General features: G+C 40.3%; 1 long non-coding RNA gene across 3 annotated transcripts in view; it reads left to right on the forward strand.

The window, feature by feature from the left end:
- Positions 1 to 18,616, forward strand: part of LOC133105280 (uncharacterized) — a 47,638-nt gene extending 29,022 nt beyond the window's left edge. For 2 of the 3 annotated variants that reach the window (XR_009703822.1, XR_009703823.1), the window contains exon 3: positions 9,176 to 9,666. This is a non-coding gene — a long non-coding RNA (uncharacterized LOC133105280). Of the gene's footprint in view, positions 1 to 9,175; positions 9,667 to 12,827; positions 12,954 to 18,255 lie in introns of those variants that run through there. The other variant, XR_009703824.1, reaches the window with a different exon arrangement.
- The last annotated feature ends 2,813 nt before the right edge of the window (positions 18,617 to 21,429 follow it).

Below are 21,429 nucleotides of genomic sequence, written 5' to 3' on the forward strand. Positions count from 1 at the left end.
TATTTTGTTGAGGATTTTTGCATCTATGTTCATCAGTGATATTGGCCTGTAGTTTTCTTTCTTTGTGACATCTTTGCCTGGTTTTGGTATCAGGGTGATGGTGGCCTCGTAGAATGAGTTGGGGAGTGTTCCTCCCTCTGCAATATTTTGGAAGAGTTTGAGAAGGATAGGTGTTAGCTCTTCTCTAAATGTTTGATAGAATTCGCCTGTGAAGCCATCTGGTCCTGGGCTTTTGTGTGTTGGAAGATTTTTAATCACAGTTTCAATTTCAGTGCTTGTGATTGGTCTGTTCATATTTTCTATTTCTTCCTGGTTCAGTCTCGGCAGGTTGTGCATTTCTAAGAATCTGTCCATTTCTTCCAGGTTGTCCATTTTATTAGCATAGAGTTGCTTGTAGTAATCTCTTATGATCGTTTGTATTTCTGCAGTGTCAGTGGTTACTTCTCCTTTTTCATTTCTAATTCTATTAATTTGAGTCTTCTCCTTTTTTCTCTTGATGAGTCTGGCTAATGGTTTATCAATTTTGTTTATCTTCTCAAAGAACCAGCTTTTAGTTTCATTGATTTTTGCTATTGTTTCCTTCATTTCTTTTTCATTTATTTCTGATCTGATCTTTATGATTTCTTTCCTTCTGCTAGCTTTGGGGTTTTTTTGTTCTTCTTTCTCTAATTGCTTTAGGTGCAAGGTTAGGTTGTTTATTCGAGATGTTTCCTGTTTCTTGATGTAGGCTTGTATTGCTATAAACTTCCCTCTTAGAACTGCTTTTGCTGCATCCCATAGGTTTTGGATCGTCGTGTCTCCATTGTCATTTGTTTCTAGGTATTTTTTGATTTCCCCTTTGATTTCTTCAGTGATCACTTCGTTATTAAGTAGTGTATTGTGTAGCCTCCATGTGTTTGTATTTTTTACAGATCTTTTCCTGTAATTGATATCTAGTCTCATAGCGTTGTGGTCGGAAAAGATACTTGATACGATTTCAATTTTTTTAAATTTACCAAGGCTTGATTTGTGACCCAAGATATGATCTATCCTGGAGAATGTTCCATGAGCACTTGAGAAAAATGTGTATTCTGTTGTTTTTGGGTGGAATGTCCTATAAATATCAATTAAGTCCATCTTGTTTAATGTATCATTTAAAGCTTGTGTTTCCTTATTTATTTTCATTTTGGATGATCTGTCCATTGGTGAAAGTGGGGTGTTAAAGTCCCCTACTATGATTGTGTTACTGTCGATTTCCCCTTTTATGGCTGTTAGTATTTGCCTTATGTATTGAGGTGCTCCTATGTTGGGTGCATAAATATTTACAATTGTTATACCTTCCTCTTGGATCGATCCCTTGATCATTATATAGTGTCCGTCTTTGTCTCTTGTAATTGTCTTTATTTTAAAGTCTATTTTGTCTGATATGAGAATTGCTACTCCAGCTTTCTTTTGGTTTCCATTTGCATGGAATATCTTTTTCCATCCCCTCACTTTCAGTCTGTATGTGTCTCTAGGTCTGAAGTGGGTCTCTTGTAGACAGCATATATATGGGTCTTGTTTTTGTATCCATTCAGCCAGTCTGTGTCTTTTGGTGGGAGCATTTAATCCATTTACATTTAAGGTAATTATCGATATGTATGTTCCTATTCCCATTTTCTTAAATGTTTTGGGTTTGTTATTGTAGGTGTTTTCCTTCTCTTGTGTTTCTTGCCTAGAGAAGTTCCTTTAGCATTTGTTGTAAAGCTGGTTTGGTAGTGCTGAACTCTCTCAGCTTTTGCTTGTCTGTAAAGGTTTTAATTTCTCCATCAAATCTGAATGAGATCCTTGCTGGGTAGAGTAATCTTGGTTGTAGGTTTTTCTCCTTCATCACTTTAAGTATATCCTGCCACTCCCTTCTGGCTTGCAGCGTTTCTGCTGAAAGATCAGCTGTTAACCTTATGGGGATGCCCTTGTGTGTTATCTGTTGTTTTTCCCTTGCTGCTTTTAATATGTTTTCTTTATATTTAATTTTTGATAGTTTGATTAATATGTGTCTTGGTGTGTTTCTCCTTGGATTTATCCTGTATGGGACTCTCTGTGCTTCCAGGACTTGATTAACTATTTCCTTTCCCATATTAGGGAAGTTTTCAACTATAATCTCTTCAAATATTTTCTCAGTCCCTTTCTTTTTCTCTTCTTCTTCTGGGACCCCTATAATTCGAATGTTGGTGCGTTTAATGTTGTCCCAGAGGTCTCTGAGACTGTCCTCAGTTCTTTTCATTCTTTTTTCTTTATTCTGGTCTGCAGTAGTTATTTCCACCATTTTATCTTCCAGGTCACTTATCCGTTCTTCTGCGTCAGTTATTCTGCTATTGATCCCATCTAGAGTATTTTTAATTTCATTTATTGTGCTTGTCATCGTTTCTTGGTTCCTCTTTAGTTCTTCTACGTCCTTGTTAAATGTTTCTTGCATTTTGTCTATTCTATTTCCAAGACTTTGGATCATCCTTACTATCATTATTCTGAATTCTTTTTCAGGTAGACTACCTATTTCCTCTTCATTTGTTAGGTCTGGTGTGTTTTGACCCTGCTCCTTCATCTGCTGTGTGTTTTTCTGTCTTCTCATTTTGCTTATCTTACTGTGTTTGGGGTCTCCTTTTCACAGGCTGCAGGTTCGTAGTTCCCATTGTTTTTGGTATCTGTCCCCAGTGGCTAAGGTTGGTTCAGTGGGTTGTGTAGGTTTCCTGGTGGAGGGAACTAGTGCCTGTGTTCTGGTGGATGAGGCTGGATGTTGTCTTTCTGGTGGGTTCGTCCACGTCTGGTGGTGTGTTTTGGGGTGTCTGTGGCCTTATTATGATTTTAGGCAGCCTCTCTGTTAATGGATGGGGCTGTGTTCCTGTCTTGCTAGTTGTTTGGCATAGGGTGTCCAGCACTGTAGCTTGCTGGTCGTTGAGTGAAGCTGGGTCTTGATGTTGAGATGGAGATCTGTGAGAGATTTTCGCCGTTTGGTATTACGTGGAGCTGGGAGGTCTCTTGTGGACCAGTGTCCTGAAGTTGGCTCTCCCACCTCAGAGGCACAGCCCTGATGCCTGGCTGGAGCACCAAGAGCCTTTCATCCACACGGCTCAGAATAAAAGGGAGAAAAAATGGAAAGAAAGAAAAAAAGAGGATAAAATAAAATAAAGTAAAGCAATTATAATAAAAAATAAGAAAAAAAATATTAAGAGTAAATTTATTAAGAAAAAAAATTTTTTTTAATTTTTAAAAATAGATTTATTAATTTTTTATACTAAAAATAAGAAAAAAATTATTTAGAAAAAATTTATTAAGAAAAAAAAATTTTTTTAATTTTTTAAAATAAAAAATATGAAAAAACTTATTAAAAAATTTTTTTAAAAATAGAAAATAAGGAAAAAATTATTAAGAAAACATTTATTAGGGAAAAAAAAATTTTTAAGCCAAAAAAAAAAAAAAACAAAAAAAAACAAAAAAAAAACGGACGGACCTAACCCTAGGACTAACGGTGAGAGCAAAGCTATACAGACAAAATCTCACCCAGAAGCATACACATCTACACTCACAAAAAAAAGGAAAAGGGGAAAAGTTAATATATCCTGCTCCCAAAGTCCATCTCCTAAATTTGGGATGATTCGTTGTCTATTCAGGTATTCAACAGATGCAGGCACATCAAGTTGTTTGTGGAGCTTTAACCCGCTGCTTCTGAGGCTGCTGGTAGAGATTTCCCTTTCTCTTCTTTGTTCGTACAGCTCCCGGGGTTCAGCTTTGGATTTGGACCCGCCTCTGCATGTAGGTCCCCTGAGGGCGTCTGTTCCCCGCCCAGACAGAACGGGGTTAAAGGAGCAGCTGATTCGGGGGCTCTGGCTCAGTCAGGCCGGGGGGAGGGAGCGGTACGGAGGAGGCGGGGCGAGCCTGCGGCGGCAGAAGCCGGCGTGACGCTGCAGCAGCCTGAGGCGCGCCGCGCGCTCTCCCGGGGAAGTTGTCCCCGGACTACGGGAGCCTGGCCGTGGCGGGCTGCACAGGCTCCCGGGAGGGGCGGTGTGGAGAATGACCTGCGCTCGCCCACAGGCTGTTTGGTGGCGGCAGCAGCAGCCCCAGCGTCTCACGCCCGTCTCTGGGGTCCGCGCTGACAGCCGCGGCTCGCGCCCGTCTCTGGAGTTCCTCTAAGTGGCGCTCTGAATCCCCTCTCCCTGCACGCCGCGAAACAAAGAGGCAAGAAAAAGTCTCCTGCCTCTTCGGCAGCCGCAGACTTCCTCTCGTGCACCCTCCCGGCTAGTTGTGGTGCGCTAGACCCCTCAGGCTGTGTTCACGCAGCCAACCCCAGTCCTCTCCCTGGGATCCAACCGAAGCCCGCGCCTCAGCTCCCAGCCCCCGCCCGCCCCGGCGGGTGAGCAGACAAGCCCCTCGGGCTGGTGAGTGCTGCTCGGCGCCGAGCCTCTGTGCGGGAATCTCTCCGTTTTTCCCTCTGCGTCCCTGTTGCTGTGGGATCCGCGCTGATAGCCGCGGCTCGCGCCCGTCTCTGGAGCTCGTTTAGGCGGCGCTCTGAATCCCCTCTCCTTGCGCGCCGCGAAACAAAGAGGCAAGAAAAATTCTCTTGCCTCTTTGGCAGCTGCAGTCTTTTTCCCGGACTCCCTCCCAGCTAGCACCGAAGCCCGAGCCCCAGCTCCCAGGCCCCGCCCGCCCCGGCGGCTGAGCAGACAAGCCTCTCCGGCTGGTGAGTGCTGGTCGGCACCGCTCCTCTGTGCGGGAATCTCCGCTTTGCCCTCCGCACCAATGTGGCTGCGCTCTCCTCCGTGGCTCCGAAGCTTCCCCCCTCTGCTACCCGCAGTCTCTGCCCACGAAGGGGCTTCCTAGTGTGTGGAAACCTTTCCTCCTTCACAGCTCCCTCCCACTGGTGCAGGTCCCGTCCCTATTCTTTTGTCTCTGTTATTTCTTTTTTCTTTTGCCCTACCCAAGTACGTGGGGATTTTCTTGCCTTTTGGGAGGTCTGACGTCTTCTGCCAGCGTTCAGTGGGTGTTCTGTAGGAGCAGTTCCACGTGTAGATGTATTTCTCATGTATCTGTGGGGAGGAAGGTGATCTCCGCGTCTTACTCTTCCGCCATCTTGCCCCTCCCCGACAATCACTCTTGATGGATCTTCTTAATCTTTCTCTCTCTACCTCTCTGTATATATGTATATATGTATGTATAATTATATCTAGATTAGTTGTATAATTAATTTTAAAATTATATATAATATAAAATTATGTATAATATAAAAATTAATTTAGAACGGTTATTAGGTCTCAGTGAAAAGTCATGTTTCACAGAGTGATATGTAAAACTCACCTGCACATGGAAAATCGTTGTCTTCAGGCACAGGCTTCTTATACTATATGTAACTTTTACCTTTTGAATGAGATGCTTCTGCTTCTGCTTCTGCAGCAGTTGTATCTCTGACATTCATGTGGTCACTGGTATTATTACGTGCCCTGTGGGATGCTAAACGTTGGCATTTTATGAAGTTATATAGTCATCATACAGTTTCTTGAGAAATTAAAGTATTGAATTTTTATTAAACATGCCTTTCTTTTTTTTCCTTTGAGCTCATTTTTGTCAAAGGTCTTACTGCACAATATAAAAGTGTTACCAAATAATAGCATAAATAAACAATTATATGTTATCACCGTACAATTAATTACAAAACCACTGTGACAAGCGTGTCCAGTCTACTTTCAATATACTCTATTGCAGCACTGTTCAGTCCCTATTTCCTACACATAATTCATATAAGCTAACCTAGAATTTCCCAGGTTTCCCACTGACGGGTGGCTTAGCAGGGCTGGTACTGCTGTGTGGTATGCCAAATAGTCATCAGGGGCTGCCACATCTAACACTTCTCCCACCACCATCCAAGTTCACAAAGAGTTCACTGTCCTTGCCTTATTTTATCAATAAGTACCCAGCATGTTGTTCTTGAAAGAGAATTCATAGCTACCTTGCCTCTAGAAAGAGTTGGAAAAAGAGATACAGAATATTGCTGGTTATATTTCAATTTTAACCATGAGTTACAGTGAGAATTCTGTTTGCTGCAGATGTATCACACACACTAGAGTTGGCAGAAGCTGAAGTACAAAGTGAAGGTTTACCAAACTCAGTCCAGCATATATATTTTTTTAAACCAAGATAAAGGTCCCCATTTATCATCACCAAGCAACACGTATATTTCTTTTTATTTATTTATGTATTTATTTATTTTTGGCTGTGTTGGGTCTTCATTGCTGCGCATGGGCTTTCTCTAGTTGCGGCGAGCGGGGGCTACTCTTCATTGTGGTGCGCGGGTTTCTCATTGTGGTGGCTTCTCCTGTTGTGGAGCACGGGCTCTAGGCACTCGGGCTTCAGTAGTTGTGGCACACGGGCTCAGTAGTTGTGGTGCACGGGTTTAGTTGCTCCGCGGCATGTGGGATCCTCCCGGACCAGGGATCGAACCCATGTCCCCTGCATTGGCAAGCGGATTCTTAACCACTGTGCCACCAGGGACGTCCCCAGTCTAGCATATTGTAATACAATTATTAATAATAGTATGTGGTTTTAAAAAAATGACAAATCTGAGAAAAATGCCAAAATGGATGGCAGTTGGACCACAGTAAACCTGAAGTATTGTTGCCCTAATTATAAACCTGTAGTAATTAAGACGATGCATTGTGGGCACAGGGATAGACAAACAGACCATTGGCAGAATAGAGTGACCAGAAGTGACCAACAGATAAATGGAAACCTGATACATGATAGACCTGTGAGGAAAGAGTAATTCGTACTGGGAAATTTTGTTATCTATGTGGAAAAAAATAAAAGTACATTTATACCTTTTAAATAAAAGTACATTTACCTTACACCAATCATAAAAATTCAATTCAGAATTGACTTAAGTGTGAAGGGCCTGTGTTTAAAATATTTAGAAAAAAATGAGTAGGAGAGCTTTATGGCTTTGGGGTGGGAAGGATTCCTTAAATGAGACGCACAAAACAAAATTCTGTTTAGGGAACAAAATTGATAAACTTGACTACATTAAAATTGATAACTTTTGTTCATAAATAGGCACCATAAAGGGAGTAAAAAGACAAGCTACAAACTCAATTAAAATATCTACAACTCAGTTAACAGAAATTTAGGATCCAGGATATGTAAAAAAAACTCCAATGAATCAACTAGAAAAAAAACAACACAATAGAAAAATGCACAAAAAGACATGACAAGACATTTAACAGGACAAACAATATGAATTATCAATCAGTACACGAAAAGGTGATTGACCTCATTCATAATCAGGGACAAGCAACGTAAAACCATAGTAAGATATCTTTATCACAGCTATCAGATTGGCACAGAGTTAAAATGTCAGAAACTATCAAGTGTTGATGAAGATGTGGAGCAGCTAGGACTCTCATTCACTGTTTTTGAGACTGTACATTGTACACGTTTGGAAAACAGTTTGATATTTTCTGTTAAAGATGCACAACAATTACCACTCAGTGATTCAATTCTTATGAGTATACATCCTAGAGAAACTTTTGCTCATGTGTACCAAAGACAAGTGGAAAATGATATTCAAGCATTGTTTTTAATAGCAAACAAAAGCATTGGGAAGCTTACAGACTGGAGATAAATTGTGGAATAGTCATAAACTGCAGTTACATGGATCAAGATGGTTGAATGTAAAACATATTGTACTACAGAGTGAAAAAAAACATGTCTCCAAGAAAAAAATAACAGATTTAATTTCATTTATATAAATATACACATTTCAAAAATAGCAAAACCAAACAATATTTTTGTGGATATCTACAAGTATAGAAATAGTATTAAAGCATGCCTGGGAATGATAACACCACTTTCAGAATAATAGTTACCCTTGAGGACAGAGGGAAGGAAATGGATTTGGGAAGAAATTCATGTTCCAACCATGCTATTACTTTATTTCTTTTTTAAATATCTGAAACATTTATGGGAACATGGGATGAAGTTGGTGGTGGATATATGGTACTCAGTATATTATTTTCTTTTTCCTATACGATCAATTGGTATACATAATAACTCTTTTCAAAGACAAAAGAAAAATGCAAAGGAGAAAAACACTGACGTGCTGCGTCCCTCAGCAGGAGCTGACTAATATATATTTCTCCCCTTTGCTCAGCTGGCCCCCAGGCCTAGCCGCAAACATGACTGTGGGCTAGGAGGCTTCCTCTGGGGTTCTACCTCCCTGCAGACTAAGGCACCCCCGGGAAAAGGAGGCTGGACTGAATCTGGCCCATCTTGATGTTCCTTGCTCTGTGTCATCCCTAAGGGTAGCAGGCAGGGCTTTGGGGCCAGAGGAGTCGACAGTGGGTCCCTTCACACACTTCCCCAGCTGGCTTTCTACCACGTTTCTCACACTATACCTGGCACAAAGAAGGTGTCCAAGATGTGTTTGTTGTATCGCCCCGAGCCATTGTTGGCACTTCAATGAGCTGCTGCTAGGACATGAAAACAGCTATGTGGTGGAATGGTGTTTGCCAGCATCTGTTGTATTCCCTAGCTCGGCCAGCACTCTAGCTAACATTCTCTGGGAAGTCTGGCCCATTTGCAGGAAGCTGACAGCAGGTATTCAGAATTTTTAGGATTTGGGCTTAATTTCAGCTGAACAGGATAATACGGGCTCTATGACAATGAGAAACAGACTCTGCTGTCTTTTCCTGCTTTCTCAACATTTCAAGTTCGTATACTATCCACCCATATACAACTTTCTTCTTTAGAAAGTCATCTGAGAAACTGGCAAAAGCACCATCTCAGAGCTTTCTATTTTTATCCCTATGTGTAATCAGTGGGAACCAACTGTGATAGAAATGGAGGATTATGAATTGATAAGAGCAAACTATTGACATTTGCTTTTGTTCCTGGGCAAGCTAATGAAGGAAAATGTACCTAATGTGTAGAAGTATAATGGACATTTTGTGGGTCAGCCTTTCTATAGGTGTACTCAATGATTGCTGTATCTATTTTCAGAGAGGGAAAAAAAATGCTTTCCACATTCAAATTGGTTGGACCTTGGAAAAGTTTTCATGGAAATGATTTTCTAGAAATGTTGAGATATAAGACAACATCAGCCCTTTCTCCTCTCATTTATTAATCTGTGAATTTAATATCTATTTTCTGCTATCCTCTTATAATAAAAAACTAGGGGCTTCCCTGGTGACGCAGTGGTTAAGAATCTGCCTGCCAATGCAGGAGACACGGGCCGAGCCCTGGTCCGGGAAGATCCCACATGCCGCGAAGCAACTAAGCCCGTGCGCCACAGCTCCTGAGCCTGCGCTCTAGAGCCCATGCGCCACAACTACTGAAGCCCGCGCGCCTAGAGCCCGTGCTCCGCAACAACAGAAGCCACCGCAATGAAAAGCCCTCACATGGCAACAAAGAGTAACCCCCGCTTGCTGCAACAAGAGAAAGCCGGCGCACAGCAAAGAAGATCCAATGCAGCCAAAAATAAATAAATTAATTAATTAATTAATTTTAAAAAAACTGTTCTCCAACTTGATAACACTATTGATAATTTTTTTAAAAATCACATTGCAAAAACTGCACCACTCTAAAAATAAGCCATTTTTATTTTCCCATGTTCTTACTTTCCAGTCTTATTCTATACAGAGATATTCTTTTTTACATGGTGGAATCACAGCATATAGATTTGTATTCAATTTCGTTTAGGGGTATGATGTGACTTCAACATAAAATGACACGCAAGTCTCATGACTTTATAATCATGTTGATAATACATTATCACATATACATTCACATATAGATAAAATTTTGTATGTTTTAAAGTATCTGTAAGCATTTTATGGTATGCAAATGTCACCTCCATGTAAAAAACATTTGGATTTTTTAAAGTTGGCTCTTTCAAACTAGCAGAGTTCTCAACCAAGATAGAGAAGAGATTTATTTAAGGCTTAAAACCAAACAAAGTTGAGTTACCTATAATAGTCAAATCACAAAGACAGAAAGTAGAATGGTGGTTACCAGGAGCTGGGAGTAAGGGGGATTGGGGAGTCATTGTTTAATGGGAGTTTCAGTTGGGGAAGATGAAAAAGTTCTGGAGATGTATGGTGGTGATGGTTGTATAAAAATGTGAATGTACTTAATGCCACTGAACTTAAAAATCATTAAAATGGTAAATTTTATGTTATGTGTACTTTACCACAATAAAAAATGCTTTAAAAAACTAAACTGTTAATTACTAAGTAATAACATTTACTGCCTCAAATTTGTTTTGAAATGTGACAATATGTAAATAATAAATACATTAATGTTAAAATTCATTGGGTTTCAGAATTGTAGGTTCAGAAGCAAATGAATAAAGGAATTTTGCCTCAAAAGGAAATTAAAATTAAAATTAACAGATGTGGTTTGTAGATTCATGGGAAATGAAGAAGACTTTGGAATTGTGGGAGACCCAGAATTGGTAACTAGTTAACTTGTTCAAAGTCCGTCTTAGTCCATTTGGGCTACTATAACAAAATATCAGAGACTGGATGGCTTACAAACAACAGACATTTATTTCTCACAGTCCTGGAGGCTGGAAGTCAGAGATCAGGGTGCCAGGGTGGTCGGGTGAGGACCCTCTTCCTGGTCGCAGATCTCTTGTATCTTCAAATGGCAGGAGTGGGTAGGGAGCTCTGTGCAGTCTCTTTTATTCAATGTGTTGTTAAATATGTTGAGTTTTACTTTGTGATTCATTCTTGCTTTTTAAAACCCTTAATTGTATTAACAGCTCAGTAATAAATAAGATACATCTTACATGTCTATAACACTCACTGTTCATTTACTATATTTCAAGCTTTTGCAGGAAGAATAACCAAACCAGATTCTTGTGCAAATATGTTACTTAACATAACTTTACATTCTTTACATAACTGTTCTTTTGAAGCTTAAAAAAGCTCTTTCTCAACAACCTATATTTTCATCCACATGGAATCGACTAACTATATGGAACAAACAAAATAAAATGAAAAACTATGGAGTCCTCAAAAGTCACACCATATACCTATATTTGGTTACACATAAAGATGTTAGTGACATTATTGAGGAGGAAGGAAGAATACAACGCAGCAAATAAAAAACATGCCACTCCTGTAAAATTAAACGTACATATGCACAGAAAAATGTCTGGAGAGACTACCAAAATTCTGTCAATGTTTATTTCTGACTAATGAAACTTCAGCAGATTTTTGTTATCTTCTTTGTGCTTTTCTGATTTGTTTCAATATTTTGCAATGAGCACATATCATTTTTACTAAAACAACCAAGTTATTTTTAAAAGCATGAACAAAACTTTTTCACATACAGAGGAACAATAATATTTGTCTTTTTTTTTTTCTACTATTTAATTAAATGTTTACACACATGAATAACATTTCTTTAGCATTTGAACAATTTCCAGTAAGGTATATACATTTCAACATATGGGTTAAGTATACACACTTATCAATAAATATATTTTCCAGGAAACTTGGGACTTCTAAAACTGGATAAAAATTCCTAGTGAAAAGAACTCTTAGGTGAGCTAGTCTTCTAATCTGCAGACCTTCCCACTGCATAACTTTCTGGATGATGTCATACAAACCTCTTCCTGCATCTGGGACTGTTTCCAGTGCCTACATGTGGGAGCTTCCCGTTTTTGTTCTAAGTGAGTGATGTTTACTGGAAATGGAGGTCCACTAACAAGATCTCAGTTCAGATAGCTTTGTGGGGACAGGAAAGAATGATTGTGAGATGGATTTGGCCAAAAACTTTTACTTTCTCCCTTGTCATTATCTTGTTTTGATAGGTTGACTTAGTTTTGTTTTGAAATTACCTCTTGTGAAAAACCTCAGAGGAATGATGTGGGCTATTTTCCTCCTCCTCTTCCTCCTTTCCCTACCAAGACTCCCAACTCAAACCTTTCCTCCCTGTCCCCCCATACATACCCACATACTCACATCAACTACAGAGAGTGAGTGGAGACAGCCAAGAACCCGTAGACAGGATAGCTGGGCATTTTACTGCTCTCTGCTCTTAGATCTGGAAGGGACTTACAACAATATTTAGATGTGAACAAAAAAGGCAAAGGGATTTTTCGAGATTGCACAACTGATTAGTAGCAGAACGAAGTGGAAAACCTAGGTTTCATATCTCTTAGTTCAGGGCCTCCAAGTTAAAACCCATAAACATTGTTAACATTTTTTGGAACTGTGTATAAGGGCAACTTACAGACTTCCAGGTAAAAAATGCTGAATAACAAGAGTTGGTTATATTAAGAGGTGTTTTTATATTAAAGATCAGCTAAGTAAAATTAAAGAAAAAAGCTCCCAAATATACTGAGTTCTTCCGTATTTGCAGTTCCCCTTGATTGTAATTTTGTAATTATCAGAACTATCTACAGTGTTTTATTAAAACACTTCAAGGTGAAAAATTCTCAAGACCAAATTAATTGAAAATTTTAAAATTAATATATACCATGCTCTACGGTAGGGAGCTTTTTGCAAATTCGAACAAGGATGTGATGTCACGACTTCTGAAAGGTCAGGAATCTCATCATATATCTATCCTACCATCAAATAGTCATTCTTTGTGCTGGAATATTCGTGGACACAGTCATAAGTATCAGAAAAGCTAAAGCTCCCAATACATTCAAGTTATTCTAAAACTACAAGGTTCTGTTATTGCTGTCATTTTAGTAAAGTTTGACGACTAACATCAAGTAAAGGATAGGATCTTCAGCTTGGGACCACTGCCAGTGGGCGATACAAAGAAAATAGAGCTTTTCCATTTTCTTTTGTTTCTGACTTTCATGGCAGAGACATTTCTTCTCCACATGGAAGGAGTAAGATGAAGAGGAATAGAGAAAAGAATGAACCTTGGTAAGGGAAGATGGAAGCCCAGGATGGAATGATAGAATGTGAAAAAGCCCAGAGCTGCTCCAGGTGAGTTCAAATCCCCAGCTTTGAGAAATAACATCTTAGGGCCCCGAGAAAAACTTAGTATGGGATCACCAATTGTCAGTGATTTGGGGGACATCACTGAGAGTAGGAGAGATATCAGAAGACTGGAGACAGTGGGATATCCTAATTTTCAGAAAGAGAGAGAAGGCAGAACCAGAAAATTTGTAGACCATTGTCTGTAACTGCATTCTCAGGCAAAACTCTAGAATGTGTTACTAGACGAACAGTTTCAGGTTCTAGGTGAAGGAATGGTTGACTCAGAACAAGCTCACTCAGAATCAGCCAAGGCTGATTATCTCCTTCCCTCTTTGACAAGGTTACCTGCCCAGCAGCTCTGGGAAAGCCCTTATAGAGAGAGTATTTCATCATTGGTTGGACATTTAATGAGGTTTTTCATGATTTTCTTTTGGACCAGATGGGGAAATAACGAACTGGACTCTGGCATTCTTGATGAATCAGTAGCCAGCTGATTATATGCACAAGGTGCCGACTAACAAATTGATATCAAACTGTAAGGAAGTACAATATATAATGATGAGTCCAAGGGCTGTGTCCCTCTTCCCCTCATGAATGCTTTCAGAATAAATATACAGAAGGTGTGCTCATTAAATTTATTGGTAACCTGAAGTTGGAGGTATAATGAATACTTGGATGACAAAATCAGAATTAGTGAGTTGAATCTAAAAGGAAGCAATTTGAAAATTATTAATATGAGGTCTGACGAACTAATTTGTATCAGTAAGAATGGGTTATACTTGCTTTAGCAGAAGCTAAGAGCCTTAGCCTAATTTGAGTCAGTGGTTGCCAAAAAAAACCTAAGACTTCAGGCTGTGTCTAGGGGTGTGGTGGTAAAATGTTTAACAACTAGCTCTCTGCAGGAAGAAAACACCTTGATTCATGGCACCTGCCAAGTTCTGTACTGTAAATACTCCCACCATGGCCAGTTTCAAGTTACCAACTTGATGTCACTGAACCCAGTTTGGAAGAGATTTGCAGTAGCATACCAGTACATTACAGTATTTCCACTACACAAATGCAGTCAAAGTAAATAACCCCAAGGGAAGAGATAATAGTAATATGTAGTAAACTAAGGAAGTGATACATTTTAAGTATTTTTTACCCTTTAATGTAACATGTAATTGTAAGTTTATGTAATTTAAATTTTAATTATGACTACCTTTAACAACTGGCCTACAGAATTCTTGAAAATTTAACACCCAGCTCTTGGAAATTTGTGCATCCAGGCTCCAGCCCAGGGTAACAACAACAACAAAAAATGTGGTAACTGGAACAAGGGAGGCGATAGCCCTGTTGTTCTCTGTAATTGTCAGGCTACACCCAGATCACTTCATTCCAGAGCACATGACTTACAAGTCAAACTGTTCTGAGATCAGAGCAGAGCAGCCAGGATGGCAGAAAACCAAAGTATTGGGCCTGTGGGGAAAGAATTAGGGCTGAAGCTCAAAAGACCTGCATGTGCAGTTAGGGCGAGAGGGACAGGTGAATGCTGGTTTTCAAATATTTGAGGGACTATCGTGTGAGGAAGGGCTAGGCCTATAATCTATGGGTGGCAGAAAGACACAGGGAGACTGATTTCTGCTCAGGATGAGGAAGAACTTTCAAAGCTGTCACAAGTGGAACAGGCTGAAGGTAATCCTGCAGAATATGGGCAACAACATTTAGGAACAATGTAGAGGTGGTTCAAGCCACAGAGGAGGGAATAGGATCTCCTTCAAGTCTATGAGTTCCTGAATTTTGATGCACTGCTCTTTCTAGGTACATGCCAGGAGGCATCCCCTACTCCTGGCTTTGTTTGGCTCTTATTAATTAGAAGGGTAGTACAGTGCATGTGAAAAAACTTTTTTTTATTAGGGAAAATTTTCAAAATTAAAAAGTAGAAAGAATAATACAATGAATACATCATCAAGTTTCTATAATTATCAATTTGTATCTAATCTTGTATCATCTATACCCCTACCCTAGATCATTGTGAAACAAATTCATGACTTCATATCACTGCATCTATAAAGACTTCAGCATGTATCTCTAAAATACAAGTACTCTTTGAAAATATACCCACAATACTTTCATCACACTTAAGAAATTAATCTTGATTCCCTAATATCATCTAATATCCAGTCAATGTTTAAACTTTCCCATTTGTCTCATACATTTTTTAATTTGAATTTGCTCAAATCAGGATCAATCTAAGGTCCACCCATTGCAATTGGTTGATGTGTTTCTTAAGTTTCTTTTAATCTATAGGTTTACCTTTTCATTGTTTTTTCTCCCTGGCAATTTATTTGCTGAAGGTGCTGAGTCATCTGTCTTGTAGAATTTCTCAGACTGGATTTTTCCGACTATATTATTAGGATGTCTTTAACATGTTCCTCTGTCCCCTATATTTCCTGTGATCAGATCTATGTTTGATTTTGGGGGGCAGAATACTTCATGGGTGGTATTGTATATTTCTCATTAGGAAGCAAAGAATGTCTGGCTCTCTTTTTGCTGTGTCAGCAGCCACTGATAAGTGTCTAGGTCCGTTAATTAATTAGGAGTTGCAAATGGTGATATTCCATCATTCTTTCCTCATTTATTAGCTGGAATACTTCTCTAAAGAAGTGCCCCTCATCAATTATTTGTACCCTGAAGTACAGATTATACAGGAAATGTAAGATAAATGCCTGATTATTCACTAATTTTCAAAATAATGAATTGGTTCCCTAGCATCTGCCAAAGCTGGCCAGTGAGTGTTTGATTTTGTTTTGTTTTAAGTATCATTATGAACTCATGGTTTTTTATGTATTTCAATCCATTGCCATTATTATTATTATTAATATTCATTTGTGCCATATTTGGCCAGTGGGAGTTTATTCAGGTTGGCTTCTGAGTCTTTTAAACATGATCCTAGTAATTTTCTTGATTTCTAGTATAACAGGATTCTTTATATTCCGGTCTCAGCTCATGAATTTTCGGCCTCAGATCTGGAATCATCCGGTCTCAGCTCATGAATTTTTGGCCTCAGATCTGGAATCAGCCATTACTCCAAGGGCCCTGATTCCTTTTAATGGGCAATGAGATTTAGAGACAATACTCTGGGCTCTAGGGTTGTCAGGCTACAGGGTTGATCATGGTTTCTGGGCCATTTCAGTAGAAAGTTAGGAAATACTCTTCTTCTTTAAGAGAAGATCTGTCATGAGTTTATATGACATTTTCAAACAAGACGGAGTCTTAACCACTAGACCACCAGGGAAGTCCCAGGATGTTTCCTAACTTCACCAATGTTACATTTGTATTTTCTTTCTCTCTTATCAAAAATCCCAATCCTCAAAGACATCAACACAATTATTTATTTGTTTTATTTTACAATAAACGTGCAGCTGTCTTAGAAAAACTGTTCTAACACTTCCACCCATAATATGATTACTGGAATCCATTTAAGATTGCTGTGTAGTTATTTTTGTTTTTAAGGTATATAATAACAATGAAAATCAAATTAGTCACTTGAAATAGTTCCTTGAAATAGTTCCTTTCTGTGTTGCTACTTCTCCAAGTACATTTTAGTTCATTTGTTTCATTTTGATTTTTTGATTTTAGTTTTTAAAAAATTTATGAAAAATATTTTTAAATGAAATTATGTAAAATGTTTACCAGCTTCTGAAGTCAAGTCCTCAAACCAGACATATTCATATGATGGTGGCTTCTTCTCCAGTCCCCTCCACCTGACCCCTCCCCCCGCAACAGAGATAATCTTTTTTTTTTTTTTTTTGGCTGCATCAGGTCTTAGTTGTGGCACACAGTCTCTCTAGTTGTGGCACACAGTCTCTCTGGTTGTGGCACACGGGCTCAGTAGTTGCAGTGCACGGGCTTAGTTGCCCCGTGGCAAGTGGGATCCTAGTTCCCCGACCAAGGATCGAACCCGTGTCCCCTGAATTGGAAGGCGGATTCTTAACCACTGGACCACCAGGGAAGCCCCGAGATAATCTTTTTTAAAAAACAAAGTTTTATGGTTTATTCTTCCATTTAAAAAAGAAAAGCAAACATTTTTGTGTATTTAATCTCCCTTCTTAGATAAAACAGTAGTATTGCATGGACACTTTTCCTACCTTGCTTTGTTTTCTCTAACCCTATATTTGCAGGATTGTTCCATATAGTACTCATTGGTTTTTACAGCTGTGTAGTACTCTGTTGTGTGGATTGAACATACTGTTACTTGGATGTTAGACACATCTAATCAAAATAAAAATTTAAAGCATTATAACATTTAGCATGGTCAACCAAGATAAAATTTAGGCACCTCTCAAAATTTTCCCTCAGTTCCTCTCTCCCTCCTATTTAGTGGCTCTGCTCTGTTTGCCCAGTTCCTATATCCTTACCCCTGGGGCCCCCTCTCTAGCCTGAGCAAATGGCCTATATTTTTCAAGCTATTTTCTCAGGCATCTAAATTAGCCCTTTTTTTTGTCCATCCTCTAAAAACCCTTCTTTTTTTTTTAGGTGACAATGCATGCTGAGGAGTTCATCTAAAAATAACTCCTGCAAAAACCCACCTAATGAGTCACCTCTCCTAAGTAACATGAGGCCTTGACTTCAAATGCACGTATATCAGGGCATCACTGGTTGCTTTATTAAGCACCATATTTTAGTTGATAGTGGTTTAGTATTGTTTATAAAGCAAACAAAGAAACTCATAATCAAAATGTATCCTGGGACCTTGCTGGGAAGAAACACCCTGAAATAACTGATAAATAAGAATAATGATAAGTCATAGGTACACATGAATGCTAGGGACGGAGGCTGTGGCAGCAGTTTTTCTAATAGATTTTTCTGACAGCATTATCATGATGTGCTTTATATTTTAATCTTCCTTTTAATATTTTTTTAAGTTTATTTTATTTATTTATATTTGGCTGCGTTGGGTCTTCGTTGCTGAGTGTGGGCTTTCTCTAGTTGCGGCGAGCCGGGGCTACTCTTCGTTGTGGTGTGCAGGCTTCTCATTGCGGTGGCTTCTCTTGTTGCAGAGCACGGGCTCTAAGCGCACGGGCTTCAGTAGTTGTGGCATGTGGGCTCAGTAGTTGTGGCTTGCGGGCTCTGGAGTGCAGGCTCAGTAGTTGTGGCACACGGGCTTAGTTGCTCTGCGGCATGTGGGATCTTCCCAGACCAGGCTCGAACCCGTGTCCCCTGCATTGGCAGGCGGATTCTTAACCACTGCGCCACCAGGGAAGCCTCCTTTTAATATTTCTTATGCGGTTAACAGAAATACAAATTTTACAAATACTCTACCCAGGAGAACCACGACCTGCACCATCATCTTCCTGGTATGGTCTTTGCACTGAAAAACAGATGCCCCACTACAGGATGAAGGTGGGAGTTTCCTCTGGAGACAGAAGAGAAAAAGGAACCAGATTCAAAATTATAGGCTCAAAGGTCAAATATGAGAAGCCTCAGTACTTTTACACACACACGTGCACGGGCACGCACACACTATTTCGTTGGAATGAGCCACAGAACCCTAGAAGCTGCTGTTGAAACCCAGAGAGCTGTGGAGCACAAGTGGAAAAAGCCTGGGACATGAGGCTCTGGACTGACCCTCGTGAGCCGTCCAGATGTCACTCGGGAAGGACAAAAGTCTGCAGAATGGGAACCGCTAGCAGGAACAGAGCTATTTGGCCACTGTTGCTGGGCTTCCTGGCATATGCGGACTTTGAAGGGGTGTGGGATTAGTTACTATCCAGTAATTTATCTTTCTTAAGAAAACCTCAGAATATTACCTGAATTCTGGAAAGCTCAGAATATTCCACTGTAAGGAGACTTAACATATCAAACTCTGATTTTGGGCATGATGATTTGCATTATGGAATTTATGAAAATTTATTAAAACTTTTTAAAGTCAAGGAATTTAGACCTAGAGTGTCTCTAAAAGTTTTAGTGCTTTAGGCCTCCATGCATTTACATGTGCTGTACACTTAGCTTGGAAGTCCCTTTCCCCGTATGTTCTCATCCTAACAAACCCCTGCTCACACTTTAAGACCCAACTCAGTGTCCCATAGCACTAAGTATATATCTCTTGTAACAATATCATGTTGTAGTATCGTTATTTGTTTCTTGCTTGTTTTCTACTGAACTGTGAGTTCTCTTGGAGGAGGAGCCTTTTCTGCACATCTCAGTGCCTGGCATACAAGACTCAACATTTATTAAGTGATCTTAGAGACCAACTACCCAACCCCTATAAGAAACTGAGGCCCAAAGAGTTTCTTTAAATTCAGTAATGCAGCAAGTCTGTGCTATCTAGGTACCTAGCTCTATGTAAGGCTAAATGTCCTTAGTGTGTTTTAAGTGTGATTCAGAGTGTCTTTAATTTCCATTTGTCCAGAGATCAAATGATAAATACCGGTACCTTATGAGTCCTCAAAGAAAGATTAAATTATGCTAAGAATGAATTTACATAAATTAATTTTATTATACTCTTAGTGAGCATCCCCCAAGTATACTGTCTGCAGAATGCTAACTTAGTTGTGTGTGTGTGTGTTTGCAGTAAGTGTTGAATGCCCAATTCAATTTGGTAAACACTGTGTTAAGTTAAATAGTTTCTTCCCTGAACTTTCAACTTACTTAACAGTGATTAGTTAAATCTCCGAGAAAAGCATCTAATATGCAGTGTTTCCCAATTCATATGCTAAGTGAACCTCCCTCTGTTTTGTTGCATTTATTAACATATGCCAGAAAAGGTGTTCTGAAAAACACACAGAGAGTTGGGAAATGCAGTGGTTCTTTGAAAAGTGCTCATCCATGTTTAGTGACGGCTTCCAAGGAAAACAGGAACCAAAGGGTGGATGGTGAAGCTCTAGCGGGGAGGAAGGTGGCTGGAAGGGGAAAAGGGAAGTTTTGGAGGAGAGGCATTGACCGGGAGACTGGGAAGGTAGCAGGTTGCTGTCTAGGGGCTGAGACAAGGGAGGGGGCCACAAGCAGACCTTGGAGGGGCATTTTCTCATTAAGCTGTGTGAGGCATTTGGGGCGCAAGCAGATGGGCTTTGGGGCGAGAGGTAAAATGTATTTACCAAGAGCGTGGAGAACACTTCTGCCGGAACACGCAGCCCTCTGGGGAGTCCAGAGGACACGGCACCCTGCCTGTAGCTCCCCGAGGGCTGCCACAAATCCTGGCCACAGTGCCTGTGAGCTCAGGAGAGGAAGGAAATGAAGTGGGCACAAAGTAGGTGACCAGATGGCTTCATCAACCTCTGTGAAACCCACCCCCAGGGGGCTCCTGGGCATCACTGGGGCTGGATTTAACCAGAGGCTGTAGCAATGGAGAACAAAAGTAGATGGACCAAGGGTCAGGGAACAAGTTTGGCTACATAATTTGCAGGGCCCAGGGCAAAATTAAAATGTAGACCCTTTGTTTTAAAATGTCAGGATTTCATGGTGGCGACAGCAACACGTTACAAGCACAGGACCTTCTGGGGGGTAGAGCCCGGGCAGCTACATAGGTTGCCCGCCTGTGAAGCTGGTCCTGCCAGAGAGTTATCACTGGTCCTATGGCCCCATTTGAATGCCCTGGGTGGTGTGGCCTGCAGAAACCAAGTTACACATGTGTCATATAAAGGGTAGGTCTTCTCTCAAGATACTTGTTATCATGGAAACCGTGTTTACCAGTCATTTTGGGTAAGCTTGACTTTGCTCTAAGGTAAATCTACGTACACATTAAGTTTCAGGAACATATTTTGTGCAGAAATCCAGGCACGTCCAAGCTATTCCCATATGTAGTTCTTCCATCACCAACAACATCCTTTCTTCTCATGCCAAGAATAAAGACAGATTTGCAGCTGCAGAGCAGAAACGGATAACCTCTGACTCTGTCCTAGAGTTAAATACCAGTATTTAGTTGGTGCTGAGGCAACACTCAGCACCCATGCTGAGCTCTCTCAAAATGAAAAACAGACTCAGGTGGAAAATCCGGGTCAGCAATGTCATTTGCTATTTTTGGAGATGGGGGAGAAAAAGAAAGTTGTGGGAAGCGTTGTAACAAACAACACAGAACAGCGCCCCATGAGTGTGAAATAAAACAACACCTGCAAGCTCTTCTCGGTGATTAGATGGAAGCAACCGAGTGAAGGAGAAACCATTGCAGGGAGAGCTGGTATCTGCTTTCAGGAGGCTGTTGGCCTCCCAAACAATGGAATGAAAGCATGAGTCATCTCACCCTGTTAAGATTCATCTCCAAACAAAAAGCAGTCCTACCTCTGAGATAATTCTAAATGTCCATTTGGGGGAACAGTGACTACACAAGGAGTCTGTTCACACTGAATTTTTTTGGAGCTGGAGAACTGCCCTTCAGCCCTCTCCACCCATCTGTCTCCTCTGTGGCCTCCTTCCACCCACCTCTCCCCACTGTTTCTACACAGGGAGCTCCGGTTCCCTGAGGAGGATGGGCTGAGTGAGGCAAGCCATGAGGACAGTGAGT

Source organism: Eubalaena glacialis, chromosome 14, assembly GCF_028564815.1.
Source record: "Eubalaena glacialis isolate mEubGla1 chromosome 14, mEubGla1.1.hap2.+ XY, whole genome shotgun sequence".
Taxonomy (NCBI): Eukaryota; Metazoa; Chordata; class Mammalia; order Artiodactyla; family Balaenidae; genus Eubalaena; species Eubalaena glacialis.